At 47.3% G+C, this 14722-nt stretch overlaps 1 protein-coding gene across 4 annotated transcripts in view; it reads left to right on the top strand.

The window, feature by feature from the left end:
- LOC147668257 (prolyl 4-hydroxylase subunit alpha-1-like) overlaps positions 1-14722 on the top strand; it is a 415422-nt gene that overhangs the window by 325378 nt on the left and 75322 nt on the right. The window lies entirely within an intron of this gene.

The following is a 14722-nucleotide window of genomic DNA, read 5'->3' as shown; positions in this document are numbered from 1 at the left end:
GCAGTTGACACCATTCTAGACAAAATGAAGAAAGTCACAGAAACTGCAAAATCAATGGGTGCATTGCAGTTTCAGCAACACAGAGGTTCCTTTCGACGCTCCTCATACAGAGCAGCTACACGAGGCAATACTTCACAGACCTCATCAACATACAAAGGCAACACCCAATGTTCCTTTAACAAGAACTCCAACAGAGGAGGTTATAGGGGCAACAATAACTAGGGGAGAGGACGTGGAGGCAACAACACCAGAGCCTCCACTGCCACAAAACAGTGACTTCATCACGCTACCTCCAGACCACCTAACACCGGTCGGAGGCAGACTCCAACAATTCCTACCTGTCTGGAACGCAATTACCACGAACAGGTGGGTGAGACAAATTATCCAGTATGGTTATTGCCTAGAACTCACCTTTACCCCACCGAACATACCACCCACGTCCTATGTCCAAAGAACACATCACCCTGCTACAACAAGAGGTGAAATGCATGCTGGAACAGGGGGCCATAGAGCCTGTCCCTTTCCAACACCAAGGGACAGGAGTATACTCCCTATACTTCCTTATTCCCAAGAAGGACGGTTCACTCAGACCAATATTGGACCTCAGACCCCTAAATCAATACATACTGTCGGAACACTTCCATATGATCACACTACAGCAAGTGCTCCCGTTGCTACAGCAAGGAGACTTCCTAGCAACATTGGACCTCAAGGACATGTATTTTCACATACCCATCCATCCAGCTCACAGAAAATATCTCAGGTTCACAATAGGTCAACACTACCAATTCAAGGTTCTCCCCTTCGGGGTGACCACGGCTCCAAGAGTGTTTACAAAATGCTTAGCCACAGTAGCAGCGCATCTCAGGAGGCAACACATCCATGTGTTCCCGTACCTAGACGATTGGCTGATACAAGCAAAATCATACCAACATTGTGCAAGAGACGCGTCTCAGACACTTCAGCTGCTACACAGCCTAGGGTTTTCCATAAACTACCCAAAATCGCATCTACAACCATCCCACATACAACAATATCTGGGAGCAACTATAGATACCTCAGTCGCAAAGGCATACCCAAACTCTTTTCTGCCACAACACTCTCTTCCAGCTCGAGTCTTCATGCAGCTCATAGGCATGATGGCCTCCTGCATATTCATTGTCCCCCATGCCAGACTTCACATGCATCCATTGCAAGAATGCCTAGTACGGCAGTGGAACCAAGCTCAAGGACAACTAAAAGGCCTAGTGTTGGTAGACAGTCGCGCTCACAACTCTCTGCAGTGGTGGAACCCACAAAACCTTTCCAAGGGGCGACTGTTCCAAGAGCCATTCCACAACTAGTACTAACAGCGGACGCATCACTGACAGGCTGGGGAGCCCACCTCCTTCACTACACAGTACAAGGGCTCTGGACAACCAAACAAAAGAAACTGCATATCAACCAACTAGAGTTGCTAGCGATATTCCTAGCCCTGAAAGCATTCCAAAAATACTTGTATAGCAAGACTGTGTTGATCCGCCCGGACAACATGACAGCAATGTACTATATCCAAAAACAGGGAGGAGCACACTCTCCACAACTGTCCCACTTAGCACAGAGCATATGGCAGTGGGCAATTCCAAAAGATATATTTCTCCTGGCAGAACACCTCCCAGGGAAAGACAGTCAGATTGCAAACCTGCTCAGCAGGCACAGCCAGCAACTACACGAATGGGAGATTCAACCCCAAGTTCTCCAACCATTCTTCAGGCAGTGGGGGCACCCAGAGATAGACCTGTTTGCCACAAACGAAAACTCAGAATGCCAGTACTTTGCCGCCAGGTTCCCTCATCCATTGTCACAAGGCAATGCGATATGGATGAACTGGTCAGGCAGATTTGCATACGCTTTTCCCGGGCACCACTGATTCCGCTGGTGGCACGCAAACTGCGGCAGCAGTCACTCACACTGATCCTAGTTGCTCCCACATTGGCGAGACAGCCATGGTGCACAACGTTCCTGGAACTTTCAGTAGTTCCTCATCAAAGGCTGCGCCTTGTACCCCATCTTCTAACTCAGAACCATGGAGAAATCAGACACCCAGATCCCAATCAGATGAACCTAGCGATCTGGCTCCTGAAGTCTTAGAATTTGGATTCCTTAACTTGCCTCCAGACTGCATGAACATCATTAAAGAGGCAAGACGACCAACTACGAGAGCGTGCTATGCAGCTAAATGGAAGGGATTTGTTCTTTACTGCAACAATAACCAAATCAACCCTTTAGATGCTTCCATACAGAACTATATATGTTACCTGCTGCATCTTCAAAGATGCAACCTAGCGTACTCTTCCATAAGACTACACCTCGCGGCTATAGCAGCATACCTTCAAAACAGGCAACACCTTTCACTGTTTAGAGTACCAGCAATAAAGGCTTTTATGGAGAGTCTTAAAAGGGTGATTCCTCCAAGACACCCACCTTCCCCAGTCTGGAATCTAAATATAGTACGTACCAGACTTATGGGACCTCCTTTTGAACCTCTACACTCATGCGAACTACAATTCTTAACGTGGAAGGTTGCATTCTTGATTGCCATTACCTCACTCAGGCGAGTTAGCGAGTTACAAGCACTAACAATTCAGGAACCCTTCATGCAGGTACACGCTAACAGGGAGGTTCTTGGAACTAACCCTAAGTTTATGCCAAAGGTCATATCCCATTTCCATATTAATCAATCAATAGAACTGCCAGTGTTCTTCCAAAATCCACAGTCAGTAGCTGAAAGAGCCCTACACACACTGGATGTAAAGAGAGCTCTGCTTTATTATGTGGACAGAACAAAATCATTTAGGAAAACAAAGCAATTATTTGTTGCTTTTTCACCACAACATAAAGGAAATCCAATATCAAAGTCAGGAATAGCCAGATGGATCGTTAAATGCATTCCAATATGTTATCAAAAGGGGAAGCGCACTTTAACTGTCCTCCCCCCCCCCCCCCCCCCCCCCCCCTCCCCGAGCACACTCTACGCGAAAAATGGGGGCATCCATGGCTTTCCTAGGGAATATTCCTCTTGAAAACGTATGTAGAGCAGCCACATGGACTACCATACACACTTTCACAAAACACTACTGTGTAGACGTGCAAGCAAAGCAGCAAGCTGCTGTAGGCCAGGCTGTCCTCAAAACTCTTTTTAAACTGCTGCAGCTGGCACAGGTAACCACCGCTAGAGGAGATACTGCTATACAGTCTATGCACAGATATGAATTCAGCAGCCCTCATGCCTCGAACGGAATATGCTACTTACCAGTATGCATCTGTTCTTGGCATGTAGGGCTTCTGACATTCATGTCTCCCGCCCTCCTCCCCGGTGCCTGTCGCAGCTGCAGCATTATCTTTTGCATGGCCATCACTCATGGGCGCCTAGATGCTCCTTGGAGCGTCAGTAGCGCGATATAAAAGACGCATTACATTACATTACATTACTTTACTATCTCCATCTCTGCCACAATGGTGAAAAACAATCTGAGGATGGAGAAGATGCCCATGCGCACAGTAGTCCAGGGGAGGAGTCACCTATCTTGTGATACTTTGAAGACTCTTCCAGGACAACAAGGTGCAATCATCCGGACCCAACACTAGGCGGCGATCTATGCACAGATATGAATGTCAGCAGCCCTACATGCCAAGAACAGATGCATACTGGTAAGTAGCATATTCCTTTCCTCTCCCAACACCTTACCCCAGAGAACCCTGGTTGTCCAAGCCTCTGCATCCCCCAGTTTCCCTTCTGCACCTCCGGACTGGGAATCTTAAGAAACTGGAGCAGTTTGGGAAGAAGAATTTTTTCTCTGCCAGTTCAGGACTGCGGTCTGTGAACACTGCATGTCTCTTGAGCTGTTATTCCCGTTCTGTGTGGGATACCGTTGCGCAGTTGCTGCCTCAGCGTCAGGTGGAGGCTCAGACAATACTCTCCCAAGCTATTGCTGAGGGGAGAGACGCAGCCAAGTTTGAGATCTGTTGTGGTCACGGCACCGCCGATTCGATGGGCAGAGCGATTTCCACGACAGTGGCGCTACACCGTCACGCCTCACTTTTCTGGGGATGTCTAGAACACTCTGATGGACATGCCTTTCAATGGCACTCGCCTTTTTAGTGACCAGGCAGACAGTGCGTTGGAGAGTTTTGAGGACTCGCGGGCTACGGCCAAGTCCTTGGGCCTTTTGGCCACGCACACTCCTTCGGGTTCTGCTTTTTACTCTTTTCTTGGCCAAGGAAAGGGCGCCCAAACACGTGGGTCACTGGGCAGGCGGGCGGGTCAGTCCACCACCTCCCCTGCTGCCACTGCCTCCAAACCTTACTAATCTGGTGTTTTAGGCCCACCAAACGCCAGTGGGCGGCAGTATTCGCCATCACCTCCCCCACTGGTGCACCATCACTTCGGACAGGTGGGTTTTACAGATTGTCCGAAAGGGCTACTCCCTCTCCTTCAAGACCACCCCTCCAGCCATGCCACCTCAGTACCACCGCATGCGGGGGATCACTTGGCACTTTTCCAGCAGGAAGTTGCAGCCCTCTTGACCATTAAGCGCGTTCCGACGCCAGAAGTAGGTTGTGATTGTTACTCCCACTACTTCCTGGTTCCAAAGAAGGATAAGGGCCTGTGTCCTATCTTAGACCTTCGGTACGTCAATCGCTTCCTCCGGAAGAAGTTCAAGATGCTCACACTTGCTCAGGTCTTGTCTGCCTTAGACCCGCAAGACTGGATGGTAGCGTTGGATTTGCAGGACGATTATTACCATATTTCAGTACTGCCAGTCCACCGGCGTTACCTGCGGTTCACGGTGGGCCACAAGCACTTTCAGTTCACTGTGCTCCTTTTTGGCCATACCAGCGACCCTCAGGTGTTAAGGAAAGTGGTGGCAGTGGTCTCGGCTCATCTGCGCAGATCAGGGGTTTCAGTCTTCCCCTATCTCGACGACTGGTTGTTGAAGGCGGGCTTACCCCAGTCAGTCGTCTCCCACCTCCAGACTACTGCTGACCTCCTGCATTTGCTGGGGTTTTCCATTAACGTGCCTAAGTCGCACCTGATTCCCTCTCAGAAGCTCCTCTTTATTGGAGCGGTTCTGGACACGGCACAGTTTCGGGTTTATCCTCCCGAACAGCGAGTCCGGGGCATTCGAGCTATGATTCAGATCTTTCGGCCTGGGTTTCGGTCAGGGGACCTTGAGGCTGCTGGGCCTCATGGCCTCCTGCATCCTGCTGACCAATCATGTCAGATGGCATATGCGGGCTCTGCAGTGGGACCTGAAGTTCCAGTGGACGCAGCATCAAGGGGACCTGTCAGAGTACGTCCAAATCTCGGAGGGCACTGCACAACAGTTGCAGTGGTGGCTAACGAACCAGCATTGGGTCAGCGGCAGATCCCACTCTTCCTCAACTGGAGCGCACAGTGGTGACGGATGCGTCCCTCCTGGGATGGGGCAGCCACATGGGAGAGGCAGTGATCTGGTCTCCGGCGGAGTCCAGGCTCCATATCAACCTTCTGGAGCTCCGGACGATCATACTTGCACTGAAGGCATTCCTTCCTTCTGTCAAGGGGAGATTAGTGCAGATGTTCACCGACAACACCCCCGCCATGTAATACTGCAACAAGCAAGGCGGGGTGGTTTCATGGACCCTATGTCAAGGGGCTCTGCATCTCTGGACATGGCTGGAACGTCGAGCCATTTCCTTTGTGGTTCAACACTTGGCATGTTCTTTGAACACCATGACGGACGAACTCCGCCGCAGGTGAATTAATGAATCACAAATGGCTTCTTCACTCGGAGGTGGCACAATGTCTCTTTCAACAGTGGGGAGAGCCTTGGTTAGATCTACTCTTCATAGAAGAGAACGCACAATGTCAGCAGTTCTGCGCATTGGAATTTCCAAGGCGGCATTCGCTTGGCGACACTTTTCGTCACGAGTGAAGTTGCGGTCTGTTGTACGCCTTTCCGCCTATACCACTTCTACCCAGAGTGCTGAAGAAGATCAGACGCGGCCGGGCCCAAGTCATTCTTGTGACTCCAGACTGGGCTAGAAGAGTTTGGTATCCCGAGCTACTCAGAATGAGCGTGGATCCCCCGATCTGACTGCTTCTTCAGGAGCATCTTCTGCGGCAGCAGCAGGGTACGGCCCTCCATCCAAACCTGTCCAGCCTCCACCTCCTTGCGTGGAGATTGAGTGGCGACAGTTGATTCCATTTGCATTGCCTCCTGAAGTCTGATGTCATTCTGGCAGCCAAGCTATACCTTCACTAAATTGGTATAATCCTGCAGGTGAAACAAATTTGTAGCCGTGTGCACAGCAAAGGCTGTAGATCCCCTTTCTGCCCCTCTTTCAGAAGTCATTTTGTCCCTTCTTTCTTTGTCCCAGCAGGAATCTACTCTGGGCACTATTAAGGGCTATCTTTCAGCAATTTCGGCCTGTCTCAGGCTCCCTGATCATCCCTCTCTTTTCAGGTCTCCAGTTGTCAGTAGATTTCTCAAAGATGTTACTCACCTTTTTCCTCCTATTCCATTTGTGATGCCGCAGTGGGACTTGAATCTGATTCTTACTTATTTGCTGTGCGCTCCTTTTGAGCCGCTTCACAACTGTCCTCTTCGTTTACTGACTTTAAAGACTGCTTTCCTGGCTGCCATCACCTCCGCTAGGCGCGTGAGTGAGCTCCAGGCTCTTTCCTGTAAGCCTCCTTTTCTGTCTCTTCATCCGGACAAGGTTGTGCTCCGCACTCGTCCTTCCTTCTTGCTAAAGGTTGTTACTGCCTTCCACATCAGGCAAACTATCACTCTACCCACTTTATTTCCACCGTCGCACGCTTCAAGAGAGGAAGAGAGGCTCCACTTTCTGGACCCAAAAGGTGTGCTCTCATTTTAACTGAATCGCACACAACAGGTCCCGGTGGATGACCACCTCTTTGTTGGCTAAGTAGGCGCCAAGAAAGGCCGGGCTACACACAAGAGGACTATCTCCCCCTGGGTAGTCTTGTGTATAAAAGCCTGTTATTCTCTGGCTAAAAAGGAACTGCCGGTGGGGCTTCCTGCCCATTCTACCAGGGCGACAGCAGCTACTACTGTATTGGGAAATGGTGTCCCCCTGCCAGGCATCTGTCAGGCAGCCACGTGGGCCTTGCTGCACACTTTTACTAAGCATTATTGCCTTGACAGCCTATTCCGTAGAGACAACATCTTTTCTCCGTTGCTTTCGTGTATGATCTTGGTTCGCAGACCCACCACGGAGTTGGTATTGCTGGGGTATCTCTTCTAGGGTAAGGAATGCATCACTAATGTGTCTCTTTCAGATGCACAAGTTACTTACCTTTGGATAACGATATATCTGTAAGAGACCTTAGTTAGTGATAGATTCCTTACCGCCCCACCCATCCTCCCCGTTCTGCGAACTGATTTCTAGGGTTAAGGTCATCCCTTTCAGGGCCCTAGTTTCAATACACCAGTGGTCAGTATCTTGCATGGTTCTGCGTTCCTGGCACGGAAAGTCGTGTACAGAACTGAAGTCCGCGCACGAGGGCAGCATTTAAGTAGCTGTCGCGACGTCTAAGTAGCTGTCGCGACATCATCCCGGCGATCATGACGCCTAGGACGGACGCGGAGCCGCACAACGCAACCTTCTGACTCGCAGGGGTACTACTGAAGAAAACTTTCCGGATCCAGTCTGACACCTGGGGGTAATTCTAAGGTAAGGAATCTATCACTAACTAATGTCTCTTACAGAAATATCGTTACCGAAGGTATGTAACTTGTGCATTCAGAGCATCTGGATCTACAGCAGTACAAGCTACAAACACATTTTTGTAGGGTTATTGGCATTTTCCTTTCCTTTCCCTAGAAACATAACTGAAAAAATAGTTTTGAAATTTCATGAAATTGCAAAATTATATATTTCACTAATTTATCATGGCATAATTGCATTTTTCACAGCCCTCCTGACATCCATCACCTAAAATGAGTTCATGGAGATTTTCTTTTTACAAAGTGCCCAGTCTTGGCTGAAAATAGCTTTTTGCTACCAAAAGGCATGAAATGAAACCAGGTTGAAGTGTATTGCTTTACTCAAGACTTTCTAAAAGTACTGTTATGCATGTTGTTAGCCATTAAAGAGCACTGAGAATTATTTTACGAGCTGCTTTTATCGTAACTACTGGTAAAGAGGTAGCTCTTCGTGACCATTCCCCTTTGCATGGAAATTTCTATTACTGAGATATATTGGATTGGTTGAGAGTTCTGTTTCTTCTATTTCTATATCTCTTACCCAGTTTTCAAAATCAATTTAAGACATACTTTACAGCTGCCCGTTGAAAGTTAGCAGTTCCAGAATTAGTTATTGTTGAAACAAGATTTATTTGATATGTTTTATTTGAGCTCCCCCTTTCTTCCTCCTGAAGCCACTAGTGAGCTAGTTTGTTTAACCACAGGTCTTACGTTCCCTCCTATAATAGAGAAAAGTTTGATGTTTTATTCCAGTTGATTGGGCACGTTGCCATTGTTGTATGTATGTATGATGAGCATGTTACTTGAGTTGTGTAAAGGAAATTGTCATTTAGTGGAACCACAGCAGAAATAAAGTTGTTGATCCCTAGAGAGTATTTGTTTTTCCCTTTCTCCCTAAACACCTGCTCATCCATTCAAGTTAACTTTTTCCTTGATGGTATCTAGTACTGATCATGGTCCTTTATGACACTAGACTAGATTTGTGTAAACTTTTTGTTAATTCAACAAAAGTAAATTATATGGGTTGTGTTTTAAGCCCATTTGCTTCCGTTTAACTAAGATCTAGCATGATTTTGATGCAGTTATTCTATGTGACTTGTACATCCTGCAAAGTGGTACCTCTTTATACTTTGTGTATTATCCTGTATTTATATTACAATTGCATATAATAATCTTTAGAATGCACAGGTAGCATTCTGGCATTTACATGATATTGTTATTTACTTGTGGTATTGTCTGTCTGGGTTCTTTGGATGGATGGAACGAACAATGACATTCCGATGGACACTTCCAACTTTCGATTTCTCACTTTGTGAATACCTCCAGGTGCCAGAGAGGATCTAGAGAATTTTCTCAGTAATTCCCTCCTGTGGCTCTGCATCGATTCCTTCCAGCCCAAGGCATGACACCAGAGCTACGTATCATCGCCACCCCTGTGCGCTGACATCTGTTCCTTTCTTTGCATGCCTTCTGAAGTGGATCCTGAGCTTGTTCCTTCACTCCTTTGTCTTGATGAATAACTTTTCTGTTAAAATTTCTACAGTGTGAAAGGGACATGTCACCCCCTAAAATGGCTGGGTTTAAGCCTTGTATGCATTTTAACAAGCAAATGTAGCTGACCCTCACAATCATACGTCTCTGGTGTCTTGGTCCTCGCATGACTCCGCGTCTTGTGGGAATTGTTCCAAGTTTAATCAAAAGGTGATTCAGAAGCACAGAGCCAAACTCTACACCATTAAACATAAACAGAAGTGAGAAAGGACGCTCCTTGTTCGAAGTTGAGTGTGAACCCACTCCTGAGGCCATTCCCCGGAACATTCACCTTCCCACTCCAGTTCTTGAGACAAGTCCAAGTCCAAAAAGAAGCATAATAAGTTGAAGTGGGTCTCTCCTGCTTCCTGCCTCTCTCATGTGGACGCCTAAGTTCCACTTAGTTTCATTCGCAAACTCCTCCTGAGGAACCAACATCCCCCAACTCATCCTGATGCGGCCTTAGTTCCAGAGCCCCCACCTTTGGGCCCCATGGATCCAAGGAGGACTCCAGTCAGATTACCGCCAGTGGATTCGTCCCCGACACCGACCCAGTGTTCAACACGGCAGATGTTGTCCCAGCTCTGACTTTGGCGCCACAATCCATGCTGGCCTACAGTATATTGATGCCAGCCCCAGTACCGCAGGAGGAATCCATTGTTCTATCGGACACTCATCCAAATCTGACACAGCTCCTGCCAAAGTTACATCCTCCCCCAAATTTGCCTCAATTGACAACACAGCCCCTTTCAGACTCGAACACTACTCTAATCATTGCCCCAAATACACAGTCTTTCCGGAATCAACATCCTATGCTGAAAAGCTTAGTGGTCCAAGTGTCCACCAGCGAAGTTAACCCATATTCATCCCCCTCTACACCACCATATAGGGAGTCAAAACGTATGGATGCCTTAGTCTACTCACATGCATAGTGGGGCATGATGAGCAAGAATGTGCTGACTGTCACAAAGAATATAGAACTAATCTGACACAAATTACCCAAGATGGGCAGGATGTGATGAAGTTGGCCATGGCTGGCTATTGGTACCAGCGCGGTGACTCTGCACCATGCCTGGATGCGATCCACAGGTTTTTTCAGGTGATGTCCAGGCATCTCTTATGATCATGCCATTCGATTGGAGTCATCTGTTTGACGACAGAGCAGACTTAGTGCAGTAGCACTTTAAGGTCAGTATTGGCAAAAGCACACTCTTTAAACAGGTCTGCACCCATGTGGGAGTATCCCTACACTGTAGCCCATTTTAAGGCTTCTGTATCAGTTTCCAACACTGACCACGTTGAGGCTCCCCACCACAATAGCTGGCCACTAGTCCATTCAAGATCTGGAATCAAGCAGACCGAATCCAAGTCCTCCTTACAGAGGACTTTTCAAACTCCTATCACCCCAGGCATCCACCTGTAATTGCCCCTTTGGCACATGGCCACTGTGTTGGAGTCTATAGACAACACGATCTCAAGTGGGTTGCAGAACATCACATCCAATCAGTAGGTGCCCCTGATTGTTTGACAAAGATCCACCTCTACTTTCTGCTATGTTTTCTACCAATCAAAGACCATCTTTCAGGAGACCACATGTCCACCCTTCAGCAGTAAGTTCAGTATCTTTAAGCTAAAGGAGCCATATAGAGGGTCCCAGCTTCAGGAATAGGAACTAAATGAGATTACCATTATTTCCAGGTGCTGAAGGATGGACCCCTATGTCCTATATTATATCTTTGAACGCTCAACTTCTTTTGCAAGATGTAATTTAAGATGTACGAGATGGCCATAGTTCTATGTGCTCTGCATCCAGGCAACCGGATGGTGGAATTAGATTTGTAGACCACCTATTTTCATATCCCCAATCTGCAATCCCACAGGCATCCTGCGGTATAATGTAGGCTATGAGTTACATTTTTGCACTTCCTTTTTGACTCACCAGATCCCTTAAGTGCTCATGTTAGTGATGGCAGTGATCATAGCACATCTTCAAATTTTGGGATTGCCAGTTTCCCCATACCTCTGTGGCTGGCTGCTAAAGGTAGGTTTGCGTCAAACAGTCGCAGAGCACCAGTAGACGATGGCATACCTCTTCACATCCTCCAAATCGGACACCTCCACAGAGGCTCTCCTTTTATTGGAGTTGTCCTGGATGCTTATTTCAGCTCAATGAGTCCAGGACATTCTGTTAGACCACCGCAGCCCTTACCTTGAGCATGCGGTGAAACCTTGCAGACACGATATGTAGGAACCTCTCCTACTCATTATATATATATATATATATATATATATATATATATATATATATATATATACCTTGATGAGAAGGAAGATTGAAAGGCAGGGTAAAAGGTCCTGTAATGTCAGAAGAAAGTAAATGTCTGTTGTGATGTGGGGGGCGATAACCTAGAGGGTAAAAGGAATAATATCAGTGACCAAGGATATCCATATCAACAGAATATCCCTACCCGCCCAAGTTACTGCTAACTACCTGATGTTGGTGCAGTAATCATAAATTAGGTATCCTTTGTATGAAGTAGTGAGGAAAAAGCAGGCTGGACCCTCTGCGTACGTGCGCTAAAAAATAGAGAAAAGGATCACCAGGAAATACTATTTAGTATTTAACCATACACAATGATAGAATAGTTTGACATGGCTATGAACCTTGTTGCGCGAGATGGGGTCAAGGAAGGTCTCCCATCAACTTTGTTGACCTCACTGAGTGGTTTCCTCAACACTAGGGATGCAAGGAACTCCCAGAACTGGTGACATAAGGAACTAAATGAAATAACTAGTAAGCGTTCCAGCGCAAATAGATAAATATTCGGTCAGCGCTCCAGCTTGTGTTGAACAATGACCAAAGTGCGCTCCAGCGCAAAAGTACAGAAAATGCCCAGTAAGCGCTCCAGCACGTGATAAATAATGCTCAAAGTTCGCTCCATCGCTGAAGAACAGAAAATTGCCTAAGTGCGCTCCAGCGCGGAGACACAAATGCAATTCTCCGTTGTGCTTAGTTTTGTTTTGGAAATCAATCCAAGTCTTTGTTTTCAATAAGCCATGCAGCGCACATGTACTTTTATGTCAGTGGTTGCCTTACATGTCCATAGTTGCTGAACTCTTTGGAGAAAACAATGAAGTTGGAACTTAGGCACGGATTTGGCAATAAGGCCGTCCTGCTTTCACTGTAACAATTTCGTTCAGTCAAAACGTTTCTATGGAAGAGCTCCTTAACTGCTCCTGGATAAGTGGCTTCCGGCATCAAGGACGCAACACGAAGCAAGGTCAGACTCTCCAATCCGGGTTCAAATACTTGACCCGGAAGTGAAAACCCAACCTGCCGTGCCTCTGCGTAACGTCGGAAGTCGAATGATGAGACAGCCTGCTGTATATGCAGTCCATTCTTTTCATCCTGCCCCTCGGTAAGAAAAGAAAGTTAAAACCCTTCTTTGTCCATTCACACCGCACACTTTCAGCACTTGCACTTTGTTTTTTATATAATAAATAGCTTCTCATGAACGTCAGGGCTGGGATCCATGACACCTTCAGGCTTTGATCCTAATGTTTTAACTGCTGTCCTGAGTCTTAATGATAGCTGCTCTGAGGCTTCTTGACCTCATGGGCTCCTGGATGCTAGTTGTGGATTATGGCAGATTGCACATGCAGACTCTGCTGTTAGATCTGAGGTCTCAGTGGCTTAGAACCATCCAGGTTTTGGAGGAAGTCGGCAAAAGATCTGCAGTGGTGGCTGCTTGACTACAGTTTGATCAGCGGCAGAACTCTCTTTATCCCACCCAGAGGTGATGCTCATGATGTATGCATCATTGCAGGGTTAGGGAGGTCAACTGAGGGAGGTGGAGATCAGAGGACACTGGTCTGTGGCGGAGACCTGGCTCCACATCAACCTGTTGGAACTGCGGGTGATTTGCTTGGCACAAAAGTTCATCCTCCCGTCCTTTAAGAGGTGGCTGGTTCAGATTCTCATGAACAACACACTGCCATATAGTACTGTAAAAAGCATGGCGGAGTAGGGTGCTTTGCCAAGAGGCTCTGCACCTCTGGAACTGGCTTAGTTGCCAGGGAATATTCCTGGTAGTCTGTAAACTAACAGCATCTTTAAATGGCCAGGGTGAATGAAATCAGTCGGCATTGGCTAGTGGATCACACATGGCAGTTGTACTCTGAGGTAGCACAACAATGTATCTCCAGGCGAGTTCCCACGATGACTCTCCCTCTGAGATGCTTTCCCTTTTGAGTGGAGCTCTGGGGTTACGGGAAACCTTTTTATCTCTACCTCTCCTGCCCAGAGTTCTGAAGAAGTAACAACTGGACCAAAATTGTCTCTTCGCTCTGGATTCGGCCAGGAGAGTGTGGTATTGGGAACATCTGGGCATGGGCATCTATCCCCCCCTAATCAGGATCCCACTTTAGGAGGATCTTTTGCCACAGCAGTAGGGCAGAGTCCTTTACCCAGGTCTGTGCAGTCCACACCCCTATGCATAAGAGATTGAGCGGTGATAGCTGACTGCTCTGAAACGCTCTCTTTTTAGGTAGTGGAAGTGTAACTGCCTAACAGGCGTTCATCCACAAAAACCATCTAATCTAGACGCTGAGAAAAAATTGTGGCTTGGTGTACTTCTAGTCTGATAGAACCATTGTAAGCCCAATTGTCAGATGTTGGTTTGTGCTATTTTTAGTCCTGAAAGAACATTCTGTGGCCAATGGTAAAGGATGTTTGTTGGCCGTTATAGGTTTACCAAATCAACCACTGTTATTTAAATCACATCCTGTGATGAATTTTCTGAAAGGGTAGTCCGCATGTGTCCACCCAATCCCTCTGGATACCACTGAGAGACTATAACTGGTTCTCACATACTTGATGTGTGCCCCATTTGAACCAATGCACAGCTGTCCTGTGCATCTTTTGACTTTGAAAACAATGTTTCTCATAGTGATAACGTCAGCTCCTTGCATGAGTGAACTGCAAAAGCTTTTTGTCCAACAACCATATACCACCTTTTTTTGCAGACAGATTGGTGCTACAGACTGAGGTGGCATTTCTGCCCAAGATTATGACTCATTTCTATGTCTGGCAGTCCGTCACCCTTCTGGCATTCTTTGCTTCACCTAATCATTTGAAAGGGGGACACTATTGTTTGGATCTCGAAAGATCTTTGAACTTTTACATTGCATCAAGGATCACTAGGTAAACAATCAGCTTTAACCCCTGCGCTGCGAATTCTGCCACGGCGCGGGGAGGGGGGGGGGGCGGGGTGGGCTTGGTGCTTCGGTGCTCATGACTGCTCCACGCCGTCATGAGTCACAGGCAGCGTGTGCTCATGACTGCATGGTGCAATCATGACCCCGCCCACTCAATTCACCCGCACAAGCGGGGAATTAGTGCCGCGCGTGCGGAGTGGCAGCGGCATGACGACTCCACA

This window comes from Lissotriton vulgaris, unplaced genomic scaffold (genome assembly GCF_964263255.1).
Source record: "Lissotriton vulgaris unplaced genomic scaffold, aLisVul1.2 SCAFFOLD_1939, whole genome shotgun sequence".
Classification (NCBI taxonomy): Eukaryota; Metazoa; Chordata; class Amphibia; order Caudata; family Salamandridae; genus Lissotriton; species Lissotriton vulgaris.
Note: the sequence above shows the minus strand (reverse complement) of the source record. Positions and strands in the feature narration are given on the sequence as shown.